The 9,021-nt window shown below is 34.8% G+C and overlaps 1 pseudogene; it reads left to right on the forward strand.

Moving 5' to 3' along the window:
• Window positions 1–699: 699 nt before the first annotated feature.
• LOC105980472 lies at window positions 700–2,854 on the forward strand (annotated as a pseudogene).
• Window positions 2,855–9,021: the final 6,167 nt, after the last annotated feature.

A 9,021-nucleotide genomic window follows, 5' to 3' on the forward strand; every position in this document is an offset into this window, starting at 1 on the left:
TGGGAATGTGACTTAGTGATAGAGTGCTTGCCTAGCATGCATGAAGACCTGGGTTCAATTCTTTGGTACCACATACACAGAAAAAGCCAAAAGTGGTGCTGTGGCTCAAGTGATAGAGTGCTAGCCTTGAGCAAAAGTAGCTCAGGGACAGTGCCCAGGCCCTGAGTTCAAATCCCAGGACTGGAAAAAAAAGAGAAAGAAATGTCCTCATTACCTTACTTATGTAACTGTAACCCCTCTGTACAGCACCTTTACAATAAAAATAAATAAATAAATTTAAAAAAATAGATGCTAAAAAAAGACTATCCCCAAAGAGGAAGCATGATATTCTTTGTCTTTTTTTCTAACAGAACATACATCATATATTGATATTTAGCCAAGAGTAAGGACTCTATTTTCTAGTTAATCATTTATAATACAATTTGGTCTACACAGGAAAATTGTGGGGGCATGAAATCACAGGCATTTTTCACTGTCATGTATGATTAAATTGCAACCTTAGCATTTTCCAATTTTTTGTCACTGTTGTTGAAAGTAGAATAGTTTTCCTATTAAAATTATTTCAGGCCACACCTCTCCTGCAGGAAAACAGTGACCTGTGGAAGGAGAGGCTGCAAACCAGTCGAGGGCACGGTGTTTCCACTGCTGGAGGTCCTGTCTCCTGTTGGGGCCCCAGCATGGAAGTGGCAGGGGGATGCTATGAACCCAGAAGCCAGGAGGATCCACAGCTGAGGCTGTTTCCAGGATGGATTCCATGTAAAAAATGAAAAGAACAGACTATCTTTGAGTTCTCTGAAACCTGAAAGCAGACCAGAAAAATCCAAATACAAGTCATTTGGGGGAAAAATATTTTACCTTGACTTACCTTCTGTTACTACATCTGAAAAACTTCAGAAAGACATAAAAGTATCTGGGAGTGCTAGGTGAAGAATTTCTCAGCAAAGATATCAATTATCTTATTTCAAATAAAAAGGAAGCAAAATATGCATAAACATTGGGTCGAATTTCTACTGTACCAAGTCCAGAATCTGCATATACTGCAGAAACTACTTTACCTCATCCCAGTCATGATGGAAGTTCATTTAAGTCTCTAGACAGTGCATTAAAGCCAGGGAAAAGCTATCAAGAATCATGATTTTAATCCTTTAAATAGTATATTATCAAATGCCTTGTGATAGGGAGTAAAAATTCTTCATATTGATGAGATTAGATACTACATTGAACAAAGGCAGCAAGACTGTGTTTGCTCAAGAAACCAAGTACTTCTGTAAGAGATGTGAGGGGAAAAGCATTATTGTAACACAAACAAAACAAGAGGGAAACTCAAGAAGCCTTTTATAAAGGTTGAAGATATGAACCAACTATATAGGCCATTTTATCTTGAATTTACCAATATACCTTTTCTATTTTTTTCTTTCTTTTCTTTTCTTTTTTCTTTTTTGTCGGTCATTGGGGCTTGAACTCTGGGTCTGAGCGCTGTCCCTCAGCTCTTCAGCTCTACCACTTGAGCTACAGCACCACTTGAGCTACAGTACCACTTCCCTAATATACCTTTTATAAACTATGCTACTCTAAAGCCCTGCAGTCCATTTGATCTACATCTTGCATTCAAAAGCAAACTCAGATTAAACTAAGACTCCAAATGGATGGCCACATATGGTTGATCCTCAGTTCAACTTCAGTTGAAAAAGCAGAACAAAGATACTGTGAATATTGCTTACAGAAATATAAAGGTCTCAAAACTGACATTCAAAGTGAATAACACAAAAGCTTTGCATAGAATAACCAGTGTCAATTTGCTGATGATATTATATCTAAGTTAGATTTTGATTTTGTGGAATATGAGAGAGATACCAAAAAGAAAACAATAAAATACAGCTTTAGATCCCTTTCTTCTGTGTCTACAAATTTCCTGAAAAAGACTGCGCAAAAAAAAATGTGAATTGCAATGTGAATTGCAATATATTTGACAGAAAAACACAAGTGAAAATAATGGAAAATGATGAAGCAGAATATTCTTTATGGAGAAAGCCAGGAACCTGAGCAAAAGCTTGTTTATTTTTGAATCTGTTTCATGCCTTTCAAATGAATTGACAGGATATAAAGAGAAAATTAATGAATGTCCCATGTTAAATGCAACTGAAAATGACATCAAACAGAACTTCACACAGCTACCTCCATATAAAAATAAACAGGAATGCATTCTTAACACATCTGAGCATAAATTAGTTGTAAATGTAAAGGACTTAGAAGATCATTGTCCAAGTAGGCTACATCCATATGTAAAAGTCTCTCATTTCAATACAGATAATAGTGTGTTTCAACCAAAAGGAAAGTCAAATATAGCTTTTTTATCATCAGAAGATCTGAAAGGAAAGGACCTTCATTCAACAAATGGGTATGACTGTGATTTGTCAGCAATAAACACTTCACAAGAGCACTTAAGGATAAAGACAAAGTCTCCATACTGAAGTCTTCATGCGGAATCCAGTACAAGTGACAGCAACAGTAATGATGATTTGTCCTCTGGTAGAATCCATGGAGCAAAGAGAATATTGTTAAGACAAAATAAAAAAAAATAAAATTAAGAAAAATGAATCAAAAGCTGAATTAGATGAGAAAACTGAATTTCTTACTGCACAAGAAGCAAAGAGAATTTATACTTCACCAGTACAGTCTTTGTTGGAGTTATTTCAAGCTAGTGCAGAGAAATCAAGAATTTTATGGTTTCATAAGCTACACTGAAAACACTGGTGTATGTGAAATGTTAGATATTTGGGAAGAGGAAAATTCAGGTACTTTGTTGTCAATATTTTTCTCTTCTCCTTCAACTTCTATATTTATTGGCTTTTGATCTTTAAAAATATATCATAAATTTTTAAAGGATTTTTGGTCTACTTTGTTTATATATTATATTTAAATATAATAAATGATGTTCTCAATTAAAATATTTCAAGTTCAATGTTGTTTTGATTTGCATTTCTTTTATTGATAGAGAAGTTGAGCATTTCTTCATGTGTCTATTGGCCATTCTTATTTCCTCTTCAGAAAAGTTTCTCTTTAAGTCTTTAGCTCACTTGTTGATGGGGTGTTTGTTTCTTTGAGGATTTGTTGTTGGGTGATTTAATTTTTTGAGTTCTAAGTATAATTTAGATATGATATCCTTGTCGTTATATGGCTAGTGAAGATCTCCTAGTCTGTGGGCTTTCTATTGATTGTGCTAGCTATATTCGTTGCCATGCAAATCAAAACAAAATTGAGATTCCACCTCACCCCAGTTAGAATAGCTATAATCAAGAAATCTAATAACAACAGGTGCTGGAGGGGATGTGGCCCAAAGGGAACACTACTGCATTGTTCGTAGGAATGTAAACTTGTTCAGCCACTTTGGAAAGCAGTATGGAAGTTCCTCAAAAGACTCCACATAGAGCTCCCCTATGACCCAGCAATCCCACTTTTGGGTATTGACCCAAATCATCACAAACAGGGCTATACAAATCTACCAGTACAACTCTGTTTATCACAGCATTATTTACAATAGCTAAGATACAGAACCAACCCAGATGCCCCTCAGTAGATGAATGGATTAAGAAAATGTGATACACACACACACACACACACACACACACACACACACACTGGAATTCTATGCCTCCATCAGAAAGAATGACGCTGCCTTATTTGTTAGGAATTAGAAAGACTTGGAAAAAATTATATTAAGTGAAGTAAGCCAGGTCCAAAGAAACATAAGTCCCCTGGTTTCCCTTATCTGCAATAACTAGTATATATCTAGGACAAGCAGAAAAGCTCAAAAGCTATGTACAGATGACCATATAAGATGATGTTAAATGAAATGAACCCCAAGATAGGGACACAACTGTTTATTTTCTTTCTTGCTTTTGTTTTCTATGTCTTTAAAATATACTATGTGATTTTTTTTGTTTCTTTTGCCCATGCTTCCCCTCTGGTATAACCCCTGTTTTCACCTTATTTCGTGTCGGTGCCCAGCATCTTGTATATACATTTTTCTAATTTAGGGAGGGGAAGGGAAATAACAAAATGCTGAAATAAGGTTACAGGTTGACCCATTGTAACAATGAGATCTACAAGACACTATGTTGAAAACAAACTTTACAATTTTGGGGGGAAGGAAAAGTTGGGGAGATGGGGAAGCTAGGGATGGTAGGGATAAACAAAGGAGGAGGTAACAACACTTGATAGGAAATGTACTCATTACGTTACTTATTTAACTTTAACTCCTCTGTACACTATTTTTACAATAAAAAACACACGTTACTTATTTAATATTAACTCCTCTGTACACTATTTTTACAATAAAAAACTCACAATAAATTCAAGTTCAGTTAGAGCACTATAAATCTATTGAAAATCATCCCCCAATAAAAACTAACACATTATTCAAATAAGAAAGAAGCAGTATATGGGATAGTATAGGCAAAGTGGGCCTCATAGTAAGTTTCTGCAAAATGAAGTATAACCAATACCTGTCCAAAAACTAGCTGGTCTGCAACTCAGCTAATCAATTAGGAGATAATTCTGGACTTTGAGTGCAGTGGAGTTAATAGGCTGGTTAGAATGTCTTTAGAGGCTTCAGACCACACTAGAGCAAAATGATCCTTTGTGGGGAGGAGGGAGTTTTTAAGAGTTATGGCAGACATACCTGGGGCAGGTGATATACTGTAAAACAGTGTGGTCAACGTACACTGGGATGCAAGACAAATGTGATACCTTTGAGGAAGACAAACATTCTTCAATGGTCAAATAAGAGTGTCATCAAACCAAACTAAGTCCCTCTGAGTAGAACCAGGGTTGATTTGTGTATGGTCTGTCTTCAAAAACTGTGTCTAAACCATGACAACAGACTCATCCCCTCTGAAATCATGGCTAGTCAGTCATCAGAGAAACAGGGATCTCCTGTGTTCCAGCTATTTCAGTTTTGAAGAGGGTGAAGGTTCTGGGAACCAACTCTGGGAAGAAGAGTAAAAAATTATTTTCTAGTCAAAGGGCAGACTCTTTGCATGTATTGAGTAAGTGTATCTCTATTCAATGACTTCATTTTTTCTTTGTGAACACTAATACATGAAGAGATGATTTCCAGAATACTAACATAATTTTTTCTAGATTCTCCCTTCTAAACCCTATTTTTAGAAACTATTAGGATCCAGTTTTATTTCTTAATATTTTTCTCAAGTCACTGATCTGGTAATAAATTCTAAAAGTTTTCCAGAGGAGGGTAGATCTAAAGCTCTGGTCTTGTGTTTGCCAGATGTAGCTTTTATTATAAGATCTCTACTTGATAGTCTTTCAGAAGTTGCTAATTGTTTTTCCATGCAACTGCTTTCTTACCTTCCCATTTGGAAGGTGTATTGGGTTAGATCTTAGTGATTTGATCAAGGATTTTACCTTTTATTATACCGTATTCTTTTTTCAAATTTTATTTACTTTGTGACCATATGTTTTCTCAGTTTTATTGTTATGAAAATAAAATCCAAATACAATTAATTATATCTAAATATCATTAATAATAAATTATTAGCAATTAATAAATTATTTTGATATTCATAAGAGTTGAATATAAATGTATTGTAAGTCTCTCAATAGAAATCATACAACTATTTTACACATTTCTTTCAAATAACATTTATTTCATATCCAAATTCATGGAAAATATTTTAGTAGGAATTTTATTACCTCCTAGAGATTCAGTGTGTAGAAATCCAACAATCTTCCCTGTTGGTTTCTATATACTTTTCACAGCCTTTGGCCTTCTGGGATTTTTGCTCTATGTATTGCCACTCTGGGCTATAGTAACTAGATCCAAATATGAGATTCAAACTGACTGAAATAATTCATTTATATAAAGCATTTGTGAGCAATGTAGACTTCCTTAAAGATTTCATGTAAGCAAAAAAGACATATCAAAGCAAAAATAAAAGGAGCTGCATCCACTAATGAGCAAGCATTACTGTAAAAGTAGCGAGCCTCCCTGTTCCCTCAAATTATCCAGCCTCTTCCTGACCTGTCCTCTTTCTGCTTTATCTCCTTTCCATCTTTATTCTAGGAGGAAAATCACAATTTCTTTCCATGAGTCATGAAGAGAAAGGGAGAAACATCTCCTTTGATCTTGGGGTTTGAATGGCCTCACATCTACTATTCCCCCCAGGGATGGGCCAAAACTTTCTTCTACACTGACACAAAATTTTTCCTAAACAAGTGTGGTCAGTGAAATCCTCTAGTAAGTATACTTTAACAAGCAGATAAATAATTATATTCTGGTAATTATTTCTACAAAGATCCAAAAGTCTGAGAACCATTCCATTTAAAATTTATTTCTCAATTTAACTATAAATAGAAAATTTTACTTTAGTAACATAATATGTTTATTTCTTTCTACTTTTTCTCCTTATCATTTCATAAGCATGAATAGCAGGCCTTGTTTTCAAAGCCATTAATTTTACCTTCTTATGTTAATATTTTATTTTATTTAACCCATACTAGTTTTTAACTCTTTCATCACCTTATCTTGTTTGATAGAGTCTGTATATAGCTTCAGTGGATAGGCATTTTATAGATATTTACTAAAGGAATAAATGGCTGTCTATACCAACAAAATCATCTGTTCCTATGTATCAGCCTCATAACAGAAAATTTTGTAAACGTCAAATATTACTTTTTGTTTTTGTTTTTTTATTATCTTTAAATAGTTGTACAAAGAAGTTCCCGTTCTACAAAACAGTGTATGAATTCAAAGTGTCTGAAAACATTGTCACCAATCTCTCCTAATCCATCCCTTCTCTCACTTTTTTCTTTAATTGAGATTAGGTGATTTCATAAATTTCACAAATTTCACAGAATTGTGGAATAGTGATACTTAGTTAAGGTCACAATCACATTTTAACTTTCACAAGGCAAATTGTCATTAACATGGTCTATACAGTTTGTGAATTCTGTGAGCTTTGACAATACAAGTTCAAATATTACTTCTTAATTTCACCGGGTGCCACAAAAGGTAGAGATTATGAGATAAAAGGCCCCAGTTGATCTGCAGAGAAGAAGCTGCTTTACTGTGGCTTTTCTGCTTCTCCCCAAATTAATGACCCTAGATCATCTCATACATGAACATACATACATATATATACATGTGCATGTGTGTATGTGTCCAAGTAGTGATATGGAGACCAAAGTGTTATAAAATTTTGTTTCTCTTTATGGTTTTTACTAACTATTGAGATTTCATTCCTCTGAAAAAATTTTAATGTTACCTTTTATTTCTAGCAGTGTTCAGCAGAGAAAAAGAATCAGCAGGAGGTCTCTAGGAATACAGATCGCTATCATTTGTCTTGTATATATCTACCTATATACATAGGGAGAGATAGATGCTCTTGATTTATGATGGTTCACAACTTTTCTATTTTATGATAGTGTGAAAAAGATACACATTTGGTAGAAATCCATTGTGTAGTTGTTCTCGTCACAATAGAGTGAGTTATAATTCCCAATCAGTCACGTGATCATGGAGCTAGCGCACCAGTACCCTACAGCATACTGTGAATACAGTGTTGACTTCTAATACCTTCAGTTTCAAATAGGTTCATTAGAAGATTTATCAGATGCCACTCCATTGTATGTTCATTTGTATCTATGTATCTATGTACCTATTGAAATACAGGATAAGAATAATTTATGATCCAACTGTGATGAAGGCTCATTTTTTTGTCTTCAGAATAGAGATTCATAAATCCAGACTCAAGGCTTGAAAACTGTAAGTCTGATAGCATAGATCCTGGCCCTCTTTTGAAGGCTTGAGAATCTGAAGCTTTGAGGGTAGGAGAAGACACACTGTCTCAGCTCAAGCAGTCAGACAGGCAGCTAATACAGATTCCCTTGGCATTTGGCTTTACTAAAGTCTTCAGTATGTTGGAATGTTGCCTTTCTAAAAGGGATGAACGCTATGCTTCACACAGTCCACCAATTGAAATGTTGATCTTAACCAGAAGACCCTCATAGACACACTGAGAAATAATGTTGAACCACATAGCTGAGAATCTCATGATTCCGAATGACATATATAATTAAGCATCACATAAATAGAAGCATGTGTTTTAGAATCCTCACGTTACATTTTTTTCTACATCCTTCTAAATCGTGAGCAAATCACAGAGCACTCAGGAAAGAGGCATTGGCTTTAATAGAGGATTTGCTAAAGTTATTCTTCATCTAAAGAAAATTACAAAATATGTACATTAAGCAAAATTTTTTTATCAATAACTTTTTTTAAAATTTTTATTTATTTTTTATTGTGAAAATACTGTACAGAGGGGTTACAATTACATGGGCAGGATAATGTGTACATTTCTTTTTTTGTTTGTTTGTATTCTTTTTTATTTTTTTTGTGAATATACTGTACAAAGGGGTTACAATTACATGGGCAGGATAATGTGTACCTTTCTTATCAAGCATTGCAGCCTCCTCCTTTGTTTACCCTTCACATCCCTTCCCAGCCAACCTCCCCACCCCCCACCCAATCCGCCCCATACACCCCCCCCAGCAACAATGTTGTAAAGCTCGTTTTCGACATGACAACTTGTACTTCTCATGGTTGCAAAAGGACCACCTGTATCCTTTTTTTCCCCATCTCCTCCACAAGTTATACTGACATCAAATATAGTAAAAGCAGGGGTTATACTGTGGGGGAGGGACATAAAAAGCAACAAAGAGATAATCTTATAAGTGCATTAGAAACAAATATCTGAAAGAAAAAAACATTAAAACACATATCTAAGGGTTCATTTTCCTAACTTCACATTATCTGGCCTTTTCCGCTTGACTCATACATATACTAGATATTGCAAATAAGGGAAACCATGGGACCTGTGTTTCTTTGGGCCTGGGTTATTTCACTTAAAATAATTTTTTCCAAGTTTTTCCATTTCCTAACAAATGGGGCAATGTCATTCTTTCTGATGGAGGCATAGAATTCCATTGTGTATATATACCACA

The sequence above is a fragment of the Dipodomys ordii genome, unplaced genomic scaffold (assembly GCF_000151885.1).
Source record: "Dipodomys ordii isolate 6190 unplaced genomic scaffold, Dord_2.0 Scaffold9, whole genome shotgun sequence".
In the NCBI taxonomy this organism is placed as follows: domain Eukaryota; kingdom Metazoa; phylum Chordata; class Mammalia; order Rodentia; family Heteromyidae; genus Dipodomys; species Dipodomys ordii.